A 15,399-nucleotide genomic window follows, 5' to 3' on the forward strand; every position below is an offset into this window, starting at 1 on the left:
GCTTCCGAGCAGTAAACACCGTAACAGGTGCGGCTATCGCTAGGTGGCTGAACGCATTGATATGAAGGGAGGCAAAAATAGCACCAAGCGATTGTGAGGTCTGACTTTTTCTGGCTAACGATTTTGTGATGCAAATGTATTACTCTTTTGAACGCATATTGTTTTGAGAAGCAAGACGCTTTATTTTCGGGACCCTAGCAAACTAGCCGGACTACCTTCGTCAACGCCAAAACGAGACTGGAACTCTGCTCACAGGACGCAGCGGGGGGTAAGTCAATGTTCATAAATGATATTGCTGATATGGGATGTCATACAGCTTCATGTCAAAAGAGGCAAACTATCCCTTTAAGGATTGGAAGTTGTGCCCATCACGGTCCATAAGTGCAGATGGAAATTTCCAAGCTGAGGTCTGCAATCAGTATGAATGGCTTTCAACTGCATGGTTTAACTTATCAGGCACAGAGTTCAATCCCTGCTTGACATTCGAAATAATTACATTAATTTTGTTCGGAGGCAGCCATGTCAACGAGCATCACTGATAAAAGTCAGCGGAGCTGAGCTTACGGGGTGACGCTAACTATCAAGGGCCGAAGTGACAGCGGTGAACAGGATTACAGAGCAGCTCGATGGACCAACCAGAGCTCCGAGAGAGAGGCTTTTTCTTTTCAATGTAGGGCTATTTTTAAGCACTGTCCAACCGGCCCGCATAATCAGAGACAGAGCTTAGTCATTTAATGATGATGGTTGATGATGATGATTTTACGGGGAAATTCTTTACAGTGTGGAAATACTTCATGTTTTTCATAACTGGCTCAAAAGAAGTCAGGTTTGAGGATATGCTTTAAATTCAACCTTCTTTTGAAGTGGCGTTGTGTGAAGTACTTATGAAGATTCAGTGTCTTACCCGCAGAAGACAGTGATTGGAGCGCAATTAGTTTGGTAAACTGGGGAGCAATTCTTACAGGGTGTCTGAGCTAACAAAAAGCTAGTCAAAACAGGGCCACCAGTAGAGCAAAAACTTCACCATCTAAAACAACTCACACCTCAAAAAAATGTCATTCCAGTTTCAGCGAACCCCTATGTTGTGGAGTTTTACAAAACATCTCCTTTGCATTACAAAGTCACACTCATTCATAATAATTATTTCGACCTCCATTTATCACCTTACAAATCTCACGGCGTCAGCAAGTAGTTGCCTAAAACTTTGAGCATTAATAGAAACATGTCCATGCGTTGCATCCATTTGGTGTCGTGTTTCTATCCACCTCGAGAATACAAGTTCAACATTCAGTCACAGAATTGTTCCTTTTTACTCTCCTTGAATTTCCTTCGGGATCAATAAGGTATCTATCTATCTATCTATCTATCTATCTATCTATCTATCTATCTATCTATCTATCTATCTATCTATCTATCTATCTATCTATCTATCTATCTATCTATCTATCCCCTGAGAAAACTGTCTAGCTATTAGCTGCTAGATGCTCTATTTTGTTCACGAGCTAGCTGCCAACTCTACCTCTACTGCTTATAAAGGGCTGTGGATTAATGAGAGCTTATTTACTTAGTAAAGCGTAAAACCAAAGAAACACCCTGAAAGATGCTAAAATACTAATTTGCCTCTCTAAACACGAAGGCAGCTTTAGTCTTAGCTGTTTTCTCCAGTGGGAGGAATTTGCTCTTGCGTCAGCACTGTATATGTGCACTGGATGCATCTCCTATGTCTCTTTTTTTTCTTATAATCGGATAATATTTGAAATATAACCTAACAGCCTCTTTCGTTAGCATTCTGTAATATCCTTCCATTTGATGCACATTTCACTCTCTGAAAAGAATTTTATCATGCAGTACGTAGTCCTTACTGAAAAACACAGCGACTGTGGGCAGGAGAAATTAACATTTAAATTCGTGACTTGATCGTTTAACAATTCTATGTCGTGTTTTTCCCCACATTTTCTTGTTTGAACGTGTGAGTTGCCTGCTGCTGGAGAAAAACTGGATGTCAGTGCCACATTATTCAGCAGCGGGCATGAGGCTGTGACGCAACATCAGAATAATATCCAGGAAATCACAGCTGGAAGCTTCACGCAGAAACAAAGAGAGGAGAAGGCGGAGAGGGTGGTGGCGTCGTGCACTAGACGTAAACTCTCAATACTAATCCCCAACGCTCCTCCTCCCCTATGACCTGCTCCTTGCTGTCAGCCTTCAGTCCCCCTTTTCTCTGCTTGTTACACAACGGGGGTTTATGCCATTTTATGCCATGCTAGTTAAGTATTTATCAAGCCTCTTACGTGTGCTAGGGATGGCAGGCGGCTGCCAGTTGCCTCTCACTCTTCCTCTTTTTCTCCTGCCAAGCTTGATCTATTTTTCCTCCCACTTATTGAGTGTGCTCACAGGATACCCAGATGTCTCAACCGGTCCTTCCAAATCAGCCACCATGAGCCACCCTCGTGTGTGAGGCATCAGGCGTGATATTTTGTGACTATGCTCAATTCTGATGCAGTATTGCAACCTAATTCCCCCCCCCCCCCTCGTTGTCCTCTGAGGGTAGTGCCGCATCCCTAATAATGTGAGCGTAGACTCAGCTGTACATCACCCCCACAAGCAAAGGCTAAGACAGACGATCAAACGTGAGTCGACTAAAGTCACTAGTCATTAGTTTTACACTGGAAGTTTGGGCCGAAAATCCCATCTGGCAGATCAAACTGCAATTCCAATTGTGCTCTGTGGTGGTAGACAGAGAGAGTGGGCCAGGATTCCAGTCTGTGAGAAGAAGGGTGGATTACACCCATCACAGTGTTGTCAGCAGAATCGCTTGCCAGAGGGCAGTGTGTGAAAAGGTAAAACTCGTCGCCCCGGCTCCTCTGTGTCTTGTTGCCGGAGTCAAGCTGCGAGAGGAGAAATGATGTCTTCAAGGACTTAAGGAAAAATGTAATATGACTTAAACAGATGGGTTACGGTGACGTTTCTTGATATGTCCTGGCTGATGAAAGATCGCGCGTCATGTCCAATAAAGCAGAAAAAACAATGGTGTAAAACAACCTTTAAATGGTTTATATTGAAGCTGCCTGTCAGCTTGTGATCAACTGACATTTTATTGTCATTCCAGTTGCAATTGTATCAACTGAACAATGCATGTAATGTCATCTAATTTATTGCAATGCTCTGCCCCCCCCCCCCCAAAAAAAAAAAAAAAACCCTCCATGCTTTTGCAAGCAAAGAGCTCATTTTTTTCCTCTGTGTTTTTTTTCCCCCCAACGCTCTAAAGATTCAACTGGATCTGGCATTAACTCCCTCTGTAGCAAAATTACACCTGCAGTGTGTCGGATCAAATTAAGTATTTTTGGAATCAATAACAAGTCCTCCAGTCAGTGTCGATCCCTGTCACCAAGAATTAGGGACAGAGACATAAACTCGTGTAAATGACTGATGTCTCTCCAGATTTGACTTGTCTGATGTGTATGTTTTTCGGGGCTTTTCACTGGTCTTGGCCACTGTCAAAATCTGTAGTTTTAATTAGAACCTGGAGCAACTTGCTGTGTTGCTGTAATTCGATCGGGAAACTTAGAACAAGATTTTTGCTAAGCAGAATGATGCATAAATACAAGGAATACTGCTTTAGGTCTGGGGAGAGCTACCTTTTAATAACTACACTTTGCATCCTTTTTCCGAGGAAGGATTAGATAAACTAAACAGCTTGCTTAACGCTTAATTAAGCGTTTTATGCCTCTGTATAAGGATTGTCTTCTAAAGCAAGCCTTTGTATCCGATGGCTGCTATTGGAGCAATTTTTGGTTTGGTTTGGTTGGTATATATTGCTCTCAGGGCTCTACGTAGTTCTACATCTGCTCATGAAGCCTTGTTAGAATATTAGTAGGTTTTTGCAACATCTTGGGGTAAAATGTGTGGAACAATCTGAGATGTAAGGGACTGTTACTTGTGTTGGTGCTGCTTTTGGTCCTTTAGCTTTGCCCAACTTGGGGTAAAGACAGAAGTCATCGTGGGTAAAGTTCTGCTTTGTTGACAAGTGACACTAAGGTTTAAAATGATTAAGATTATCTTGTGCAGCTATTCACTGTGCTTTTCAGATACACATATGTGTTGTTTTTTTAATTGTTTGTCACATGTCTTTTTTACTCTGGAAATTTGTCAACGTTCAACCAACACTAAGTACCATTGCTGGGGGTGTCATGCTTTTAGATTTAGGGGTGGAACTGCAGGCAGGTCCATTTGCATTTGTTGAATACTCATAATCTTTTACTCTGCATTGGTTGGAAGCAACACAGATAGATACATAAGTGCTGCCATGAAATTCTAATGGATTGCCATACCAAATTTATTATCAGTATCACAAATCTTTCCAGGATTCATTCCCATCAAATATGACTGCAGTCTTGCATTACTCTAGCTGTTTTGAGACAGTAAAGATGCAGTGCAACACTAAATTAGAGTGGCTCATAAATCAAAGAAAACGGAGGCAGTCATTCATCAAGGATTGGAAAACAATTGGCAGCTGAGGTGAAATAATATTTCAACCCATATTATAGGTGGCATATTTTAAATATAAGTAGCACCAAATTCCATTTCTTCATCCCAAGTATGTGAAGTAAATGCTCAGGCACTTGTGACTCATTCTAATGAGATGTGCAGCCGATTCTGTTAAAATTCTGCACTGCAAACCGGATAAATAATCTTCAGACGTCTTCTTCTTCTTTCATTTTATTCTCTTTGTCACATCTCTACAAAAATGACGTAAATGGTCTATTTTCAGGTGTTCCAAGAACCAAACTATTTTCAAAGCATTCCTAAAACTGGTTGATTGCTGATTAGTCCAGTGTCTAATTTAAGGGAGCCTTGGAGACAAGACACTGCTGCCCCTTCTCCCCTGCTATCTTTCAGCGAATAGATTTTTTGCCATTGGCACAAGAATCTAGTTATGTTCCTGTGGGTAACATAAAAGTGTGTAAGCTGGGGACCATCTGCCGACCAGGGAAAGGTTAAAGGAAGCTGTAAACTGTCATTAATATTTAAATCTGCTACGTCAGTCAGCCATCTCTTCTTACAGCTCGTCGAGTCATGCAGGTGTTAACAATGTTGCCTCTGTTTAGCGGTATCCATGTATTATTCTTCGTCATTACCTTTCATCACTGCGCCCACCAGACAGTTCACCTGAAACTCGAGGGGTAACGGTCAGCCAATACCAAGCTGTCAATATTAAAACCTCACAGGATAGCCGGACAAAAAAAAATAGTTTTAATGATGCCATGATAGAAATAAAACCCTGGGCCATTCCTAGAAGTTTTTGTTTTACCTTTCAACACAGTTTATCACAGGTTGTGCGCCAGAACAGGCCAAAACACTTCAATGAGACAGCTCGTCTTGATAAAACCATAGTCACGATGTGAGTGGTTTACCCCACAATTGGAAAACATTTTGAGGTTTGTATCTGCATGCAGTCCTCATGGTGGTGGTATACTTATGGCGCTTTTCCACTAGCTCGCTTCGGCTCGGCTCGACGCGCTATTGCGTGTTTCCACTAGCACGCCTTACCTGCAACCGGTACGATTTTCCGTATCACCTCAGCCCTGGTTCCAAGCGGGCCGAAGCGTTACTAAAAAGTGAGATCAGCCGACTGCCTTCCACTGATTGGGCGATGAGTGTCGTCACTGGAAGCGTCATAACGCGGATAATAAAAGCTAGCGTGAGCAACCGTTAGCTTACCTCCAAACGTCGTGAAGCTCGTAACAAAACTCTCCGGTACTTTTCAATACTGTTTTGTCTGGCGGCCAGGAGTCTTCTCTGGCTCTCTGCTCTTGTCTTCTGTGCGACAAAAAGCCACTGGGTGAGCAGCAACACGCGCAGACGTGTTACGACGACCCCGCCCACGTCGAGGAGGCACGAAGTATACTCGTTTGTAACGGAAACACAACCAAACCGAGCCCTGGCGAGCTAGTGGAAAAGCGCCATTAGACGCCTAAGTAAGAATGAGGGGAACACTTGGCATTGAACAGGTTTTACAGATATTCTAATTGGGTTTGAAGAGCACAATGTGCAGCTGCAAGATATCAAAATCAAAGCTCACATCAAGTAAAAGCAACATGGCATAAGGTAGGCCCTAGGATGCTCTCGATGTTTCACATTGGCATGAACCCATAAGCCCTTTACACCCGATGGTTGCACCTTTTTGAAGCAAAACATATGTTCTCATGAAGTCGCCGCTTATCTTCTTTGGGAATTAACACATATCGAATATATGTTACTCAGCACAGTAGCGATATGAGGTTCCACACAACAAGTTTGTCTTGTCAAACTGAGTAACGACAGCGTGTTCTGCAATGTTGGCTTTTCCTGAGTCAAGACACACACCTACGAGTTTCAGGCTTCAGCGGTTTCATTTCTCATTCACTTTGAATCGGCTGACATCTCGTGTTGCCAGTTTTAATTCTAGGCCTGTTGTTTGCTCTGCTAACGTAGCCTTGCCAACCAATCAAACCACCTGATTGAGTGTGTGTCTTATCTTTTGACTGATTTTTGCTACATTTCCACACGTCGGGGGGCCTGCAAAAGTCAATCGTTTATCCTGCCTCACATTCACAGACTATTTTTCTTCTGACAACCTTGTTTGAAAAGGATTAAAGAGTGCTTATAAATGATGGATTAAGCCACCGGGCCTGCAATGTGAAGCTAATAAGCAACACATGACAGTTCTTTATATTCACTCTTTCTGATCATTGTGTTGGACTAGTATTTTAAAACTAGTTCCATTATAGTAAATTTGTCTCAAGGATGTCATGTTTTTCACGTTTCACCCAACACTCCCCCAGTTTTCCCTCATGTTCAAATTTTGACACTTCTGGCTCCAAAAAGACTCGAGATGGTGATGGCCAGATATCGAACACAACAAATTGAAATGTCAATTAACAAGTGAACTGGCGATGTCACAGTAGCTATATACTTACATCCAGTGCATGCACCATTGTTATGTCTATTTTTGATTAGATTGATTTCTGCGCAACAATTGGAAGTGAGTGATACTAGAAAACAAATAGTTTAATCCTCTGTTCACTCCCAATTCAAACCCACATGATCAAAGCTTGGATTGTCACTTTTTTTTCTTTTTGCTTAGCTTTTCTCTGTTACATCAGTGGATGAGACAATATATGAATGTGCAAGCAAATATTCTGGAGGCACTTGCTGTCACTGTCCTTTCTACTGTCTTTTTTTCATGATCTAGGTATTTAATCTTTGTTTCTATGTTCTCAGTATGCTTTTGTTCCATGTTTTTCTGTCCTGTATTTAGATTCTGGTCATTATTCTGGTCATTATTGCCTCCTGGTATCATGGCTTGTCTGCGCTTTTTGTTCTTTTTTTTGTCATAAACCCTATCTACCTCGTGCCTTGAGTCTGCATTTTGGCTCCTGAATCTCCTCCTTCACCCGTGACACCCCACTGTTGTGGATATGAACAGATACATGCTGTACTCAGCAATTTCCCCGATGTAATTTCTTCTTTCTCGTGCTGCCTCATGTGAGCACCCGTTTTTCCACATGTCCTCCCTTGCATTTCCAGTGTGGAGAGCACATTCCATTTCCAAGTTATATAATTTGCTTTTGAGATAAAGTATTTTTAATTTTAATTTCACATCTCCAGCAGAAAGTCTCCCGCTGTGATGGGCTTGTGTGAACAGCAACTGCCAAAAAAGTATGGAGCAAGCTGTCCTCACTCTCTCTTTTTTAAATCTCCAGAGTTCATGTGTGAAAACCGTTTTTTTTTCAGCTCTCGCCTTCTCTTTCTGACAGTCTTTGTTGCTCTTTAACTGCACAACCCAAATCCTTCCATTTTTCCAGAATAACTACTCCAGCTCCCTCTTAGCAGACACAATCAAAGTCAGCTAGCAAAGCTGATAAAAGGCAGCTGCTCAGATGACATACACGGCTGCTTTTCTTGAGTCTCAGAAAAAAATTATAAATTGATTTGTGATCGCATTTCAAATTTCTCATTGCGTTCAAAATCCAATGACACAGTTGAATGGTTTTAGTCACAAGCAGTCATGTGTTTAAGCCATGCAAGCAAGCATTTGAAAGATTTACAGAAAGTTTTGTACAGACACTTGTTCCACAGTGATCCATCCAATTAACCTGATGACATTCACTTACGTCCTCCAAATGACATTTATGGATATTCAGTGAGATGTCCAGATATCTTTTCTTGTCCAAGAAAAGTGCAAGCTAGCAAGCATTAGCTTGTTCACAAACAAAAGATAATGGTGGTCAATATTGTGCTTGTACATGCTATTGTACACTGTAGTCTTAACATGTTAGCTTGTTGGTGTTAGCACTTAGCACTTAGCCCAGAGTTTAAGTATAATCTAAGAAGAGCTAGCAAGTAGCTATTTTTTTTTCTTATATCATTGTAAATTGCTTATTTAGTCATAAATCTTTAAGGAAGTTCTTGAAAACAAGCTTTTTTTGCATGTTGGGGGTTAACATTTAGTCACGTTTTGGGGAAATATACCAAATTAAGTCAATGAACAGTTGGTGAGCAGATAATGAGTTACTGAGGAATAGAAGAATTAGCTCTACTATACAGTATATGTAGATATGTCTCCAGAGCTTAGCCACACACACATATATATATACATATATATATATATATATATATATATATATGCAGACATGCATTAGAAATTATACATAATAAAAGTTTATTGAGTATTTGAAGAATGCTGGGAATTGTTCAGCTGTGATATGAGTTTTTTATTATGACACTGTTGACTGCAGTGCTTATCACTGTGCAATAACATCCGTCTGTACTTGGCACAATAATTAGTCTGAGCTAAGTGTTATATCTACTTCTTGAATGGAAAATTACAAAGGTGGAATATTCAACGCCACAGGCTCAGGAGACGAATGCTTCGCCTGGCCACTTGAGAGTCACAACTACAATCCCATTTGCATTTGATGGTCTCATTAAACAGCCCATTAGGGTGCCTCGCTATGTGGACGGGAGGCATTCTGTAACAATTTACAGTCTGGTGGCCACGGAATGCATTTCTACTCTGCTTTTTTTTTCAAGGTGCCCTTGAGAAGCGGATGGCATTTCACCTCTTAAAAACACTGTTAACTGTGAGATGCTATTATTACACTTCAGTTGTGACATAATTACAGATTCTCACTTCAATAATGATGGTCGAGTGTTGCCGTGTGTTGTACCTGATCTGAGAGTAGTGTAGGTTCTGCAATGACTGTCACTGTTATCCCTAGACTGTGCAGATTTGAATCTACAGAGATTAATTCACTTTATGCCGTGTTACCACCTCCACAAACAGATTTCTTGAAGCTCAACAAGAAGGATTTTCTCCCAATTGTCATCTTACAAGCCTTGTGAGAATCCAGCTGCCTCGAATGGTAGATCTTAGGAGGCTACTTTCTTCTTCCTCTGCCAGATACCCACAAACGTTTGTTGTTGAATAGCATGGCTAATGTTATCTGGATGTCTCTCTCAGCTTTTTCAGCAGAATGGGGAGAAAACCCCTTTTCCTTTTTCTTATAGTATGCTTTTACTCATGATTTGATGCCTGTGCCTGACAAAAATCCTGATGAAATGTGCAAATGTAACCAGAGGCTTGTAGACCAAATACATTATCTGCCAACTTTACAAAGAAATGCCCCGGCCAGGACTCAAACCAGGAACCTTTTTACTGTGATAACCAAGTAACGACACCACTGTGCTGCTCCTCCAGATGGATGAATGGATTTTGTGGCCAGCCCTGCATTCAGTGTTCTGATTTTTGCCTATTCCTAACACCTTTCCATCGTGGGTCACAGCTTTCCAATGGTCTATCAGTGAGCTGCTGATTCAGTCACAGGCAACCATAGTCAAAGTGCACATCACAGGCTGACCTTTGTCAAACTAACCACTCTTTCTTAGAATTCTCATGATCAATCGAATTGATCACCTCTCAGTTTAAGCTTCCAATCATTTAATTACCACCCATTATAGTTGTGTCTGACATAGGCCTTGTGGCCATAGAATGAAAGAAAAACAACATGACCAGAGTTACAGAGGGATGAAACCAGAGTAACTGATCAGCAATTAACTTAAGGCCCTCTGTGTGAGACTACATGTGTGAAGGGACTCGTGCTGGGAGGCAAAAGACTCTGTCAGGTGTATTGAGAGAGTAGTTGTTTTGAAGTAATTGGGGACAAATTTGAATTTGCTAACAAGACTGTCAGAAAACACCTCTGCTTCTTTTCATCAGGTGGGTCTCTAAGTGTTATCGGAATTGTTCAAGCTCTCCCTGAGCATATTTCGGTCTGGGCGTCTCTTTCAAGGCTCCACTGTCACTCTGCTCAAGGCAATACATGAACGCTCTCAAGTTTTAGAATATAAATAGCTCCCCTTTGTTTGCACACAGTGGAAGGGACCTGACTGTGTGAGGACAGGAAATGCACACCAGATAGATACTGCAAATGCATTCAAGTTGAAAATTAAAGTTTCACCATCCTTTTGCATTATTAATGGAGGAAGGACACTCTGGAACGGAGGGAATAATACGGCTGTGAGCATTTGGGGCTAATTATTCATCAAATAAAGAATAACATGTTGACGGCGTGCAAATCGTGACATTTTTTCTCTACCGTAAACAGATATATAATTATTTCCAGGAAGATTGAAGCTTCGGGATGACTATTGGTTTTAGGAACTGCATTGCATGAGCCATGTTTCCACTTGCTTGCCACTAACAACTCACAGATCTACTTCTGTAGTTGCTAACAAAGTTCTTTGAAGCTGAGAGTAACTGATTAGAAACATTTAACTCTGTAAAGGCCAATAAGATGTTATCTTTGGAAGTTACTACTCACAAATAAAAAGTTTTATTCGGACCACCATGAGATGCATGAACTTCCCACAGCACCTTCACCAGTAGTCATAAAGCTGGCATTTAGGGTTTAAACTGTGTAAATCATACTTAGGTGTGACATGATTTTTTTGTGTTTTTGTTGGTTTATCAACAGATTTAATGGATAATCTGTAGGTTGAACAAAATCTATGGCAAAAAATATTTGACTACCTCAGATTAGTTATTATTCTTAGCGCATACGCCACCTATACAAGATGGATGTGGCCAATGTGATGTCACTCATGGTTAGCCAAGTTAGCCATCGCCATCCTGGCCTTTTTAAAGAAAACATGATGGGCGTGGAGTGAATCAGACTGCAGCAAGGAGGGCATTAATCAGAGAGGCAACAAAGAGACCAAAGGTAACGCTGAAAGAGCTGGAAAGCTCCACAGAGGAAACTGGTGTATGTGTCCGTATGACCACTATAAGCCCTATACTCAGAGCTTGACTTAATGGAAGAATCAGATCAAAATTGAGGGAATGATGGATGGTGCTAGCACAGGGGAATTATTGAGAAAAACATTTGCACTCACCCCTTTCTGTTTTTAAATTCTTTCAGTTTTTTACATAAAATCCACCAAAAATCAATTTATATTACATTACATTACAAAAAAAGGGGGGGGGGGGCTGCCTGTCTTGGATGAGTGAGTCCTCTTTGTTCAGTGTCTACGGAGACCCCTCTTGCTGTGTCTGCTGGACCAACTCGTTCTCACATCCTGATCCTTGGTCAGGAGCGCCTTGCATTGGTTTTGATGCATGAGCGTGAGTTTTGGATGATCAAGGTTTCCCAAGTTAGAAATGGAACCGGAGCAGAATGTGTTGCCACAACAACATGGGAAATGTCCTTGGCACATCGCTCTCAGACTGCAGGTTTACATGTGGTTCCGAGAGTTTCTAAAAGTAGAATGGGAGGCAAAACCTTCAGTTATCAGGCCCGTCTCATGTGGAACCAACTGCCAGTTTGGGTTCAGGAAGGAGAGTCCCTCTCTACCCTTAAGATTAGGCTTAAACCTTTCCTATTTTATAAATCTTACAGTTAGGGATGGCTCTGGTGACCCTGAAACATCCCATAGTTACGCTGCTATTAGCCTAGACTGCTGTGGGACTTCCCATGATGCATATAACATTGTTTTTGTCATTAACTTGTATTTCTCTTTCTCAGCAGGTATCCCTGGTTTGGTATTATGGAACTTGTTGTTCCCTCTTTCCTGTCCTCTTATTCCCCAGCTGGTCGAGATGGCCGTCCTTTCTGAGACAGATAGTTCTGCCAGATATATCTTCCTGTTAAAAGGGAAATTTTTCTTTCCGCCGTCGCCTCATGGAAGCACAGGATGGGAGATTGTGAAGTTTCGGTGCAATCTGTTGGTTTCCTTAGCTACTAAGGCAACTTTAAAAAAAAATAATTGGCTTGCTATGAATTGGAGTAATTTGGAATTTAATTAGTTTGAAGTGATAGCGTGGTGGTTGTATTACAAGGAATTGGATTGTAATTGGCTTCAATTGAGCAGTATCTTTGAAATTCCTTGAGGTGACAGATCAAAAACAAAATTGTTTTAGGGACCAAATCAAAGTCCTTTCCTAAATCTCTTCAATCATTCATGGTTCCTGATTTAAAGGAGGAGTTAAAGATCTAAAATCCATGGAGATCTTCCCAGGAGTCTTTCAAAATTCCAGTGGGGACATGAGAAATGCTTGTTAACAGTCATATCCAACTGATGTATTTGACGCAAATTAAGGCCTTCCAACTGATTCCTAGTCTATGGATGGTTTTGTACATGACCCTTTTTTTTTTTTTTAAAGCGAAGCAATTTTTTCTAATACATGTCTTACTGATGTGTCCTTTTCATGTAGAAGAAATGTAAGGGTTGAAGACAAATTCCCTAACCATTTAGAGCTTAGGAGCATGTAGTGTGTGGCCAGTATATGTTATGGGGGGTTTACTAACTTCAATTTTCGCAGCTGGGAGAAACAGACAAAGAAGAATTTCTTAGGAGTATGCAGTGAAGACCGACTAAAATTCCCATCATCATCGTTTGATGTACTGTAATATGATGTCAGTGCAACTGCTGCATGCTGTTGCTCTCAGGATCCAGTTGACTTGATACACATCAGACATCCTGCTGGCAGGCTGCTTCTGTAAAGGCAAACTTTAGAGTGTGTTTAGAGAGGGAGCATCACTGCTATTTTAAACAATGAAGTCCACTAAAATTGAATTATGTTTTCTATCATAATGTGATTGCTGGAAAGAAATTAAAGTACAGTGTGTACATGGTTTCACAAAGGACCCCTTAGAGGAAAGAACCAGCACTGGAAAATGAATGATTGAGTATTCAGGTAATTATCATTATTCAATAAGTTGTAAAGTGTAAGTCTCCATTAGAGGCTATGCTTTACATACTCATATACACCAAACCTGTAATGTTATCCCTCTTTTCCTCTGTAGGCTCTTTCTGTTCTGTACGCTCTCACACTCTCTTACTATTTTCATGGAACAACTAAACTTCCATGGCATTTCTAAGCAGGACTTGTCCTTCAGCAATGCTTCTGTTACACTTTAGAAAATCATCTACCCCTATAGGTATCCCAACGCAACAAGTCTCAGGCACATATGGTAACAACAACATAGAAACAATTACAATGACCTGTTACAGCATTTTTGCTCAATTTCAAATATTTCTACTCCTTTCAATTATTTAGAGCATGGAAATAAACAAAAAAAAAGACTTGGGTTGTGTTGCAGAAGGACATTTTCTGTTGGTATAGTATTAGGATTTCCAATCCATTCATTCCAGCCAATACTCATATAAACCTTTATGTCTGTTACTAAGATGATTTGTCATCAAGAAGTTAAACAGTTTTCATATATAGGACATGTAATGAAGCATTAAATAATCAAACCAATTTGCTCATTGCTGTTGCTATGTCATTACAACTGGATGATAGTGGCTTGAAAAATGTCAGCCATATCAAAATCTCATTTTGATATGGCTGACATGTGGCAATTCAACAGTCAGGAGAGCCATGCCACCAGCTGGTAATGCAATAAAACTATATCATCATGAGTATTTTTATGTAATCCTGAAATTATTGAGGCAGAAACAAAGTTTGGGCTACATTCGCTAACAAAACTCCACTGCACTATGTTGTTTTCCCCCTGACTTTTGGTCTTTAAGCCCAATTGACGCTGACCAACGTGACCTTACTTTAAGATATTTATCACCCATATTGGATATACTAAGAGCTGAATACAATGTTTTTCACCATAGTAAGTAGCCAAAGTACTTCCCAACACTTTTATAATCAGCAATATTCCATTTTAACACCTGACAAACCTACTGAAAGAAGAAAATGGCCCCATGTCGCTGGGTGGGTTGCACCACCCATTTCGACATCCCGCCACTCCAACAAGGCTTTCCATATAAGGAAATGTGCGTTACTCAACAGGTGGGTCCCTTCTTTCTGTTCATGCATTTTACATGTTTTAAGACCTGTGTACAGATGTGATACAGTCTTTAAAAGCGTAATTAAAGCCTCTCCCCCTCTCTCTGCCTGTTATTCTTCAAAGCTTGTGATGTTTGAATGATATTAAACTGATACTGAATGAAGATTTAAGGGTCAAATCTACAGTCAGAGGGGAGGAGCAGTTGGATGTGGGCTTATTTCAGATTTTAAAAATAAAAATAAAAATGATGGCACTCAGGATCCATCCAGAAGGGCTGTGTTGTTCCTATTTCACTATAAATTGTTATATTTAATCATGTAATTTGTGCACTGGAGCACTGTGGATAAATAAAGTGTTTTCAATTCAATTCAGTTCAAATCTGGTGTGTGCGTGTAACAGCTGTCATGTAGGTGTGTCAGATACCGTCAGATCCTGACAATGTCATGAGTCAAAACGCACTCCAAAAGCAAATTAATGATATTCAAATAGTTTATTACACAAAAAGGAGAAACATAGGAGAAACATAGACAAACACTGTTCACTTATTGATTTAAAACTAATAAACTAATGAAAAATAATCATAATAATACGTATTGGGTAGCCTAATGAAATTGGTTTAATTTTCAGCATTAGGTGAGCTGTCATTGATGTCTGTAATTGCAATTATTCATTTTGCATATGATGCCAGATCGCAAAAGACACATCTGTGGAGAGCACAGACATATGACAATTGTCTATGTCCGTTTTAGTGACTTCTTCAATACTTGCATACTGTTATAGCTTATCCGCCTCATTTATACAGTACAAATGAAAAGTTTGGGCACACCTGTTTATTAAACACAATTGGGTGGGTATATTAAAATCTTTAAAGGGTATTTTATGTTAAAAATGTTCCTAGGAATTTATGAATATCTTTATTCTGTCTTTTTGAGTGACTGCTAAGGTGCCCAAGCTTCTAGCTAGCTCAGTGAGGCTGTTGAGTCACAAGTTTCACACACTACATTTTTACATGGCAGCTCTCAGATGTAACTCTGTTGGAAAGATTGAAGAGATA

This window comes from Odontesthes bonariensis, chromosome 8, assembly GCF_027942865.1.
Source record: "Odontesthes bonariensis isolate fOdoBon6 chromosome 8, fOdoBon6.hap1, whole genome shotgun sequence".
NCBI lineage: Eukaryota > Metazoa > Chordata > Actinopteri > Atheriniformes > Atherinopsidae > Odontesthes > Odontesthes bonariensis.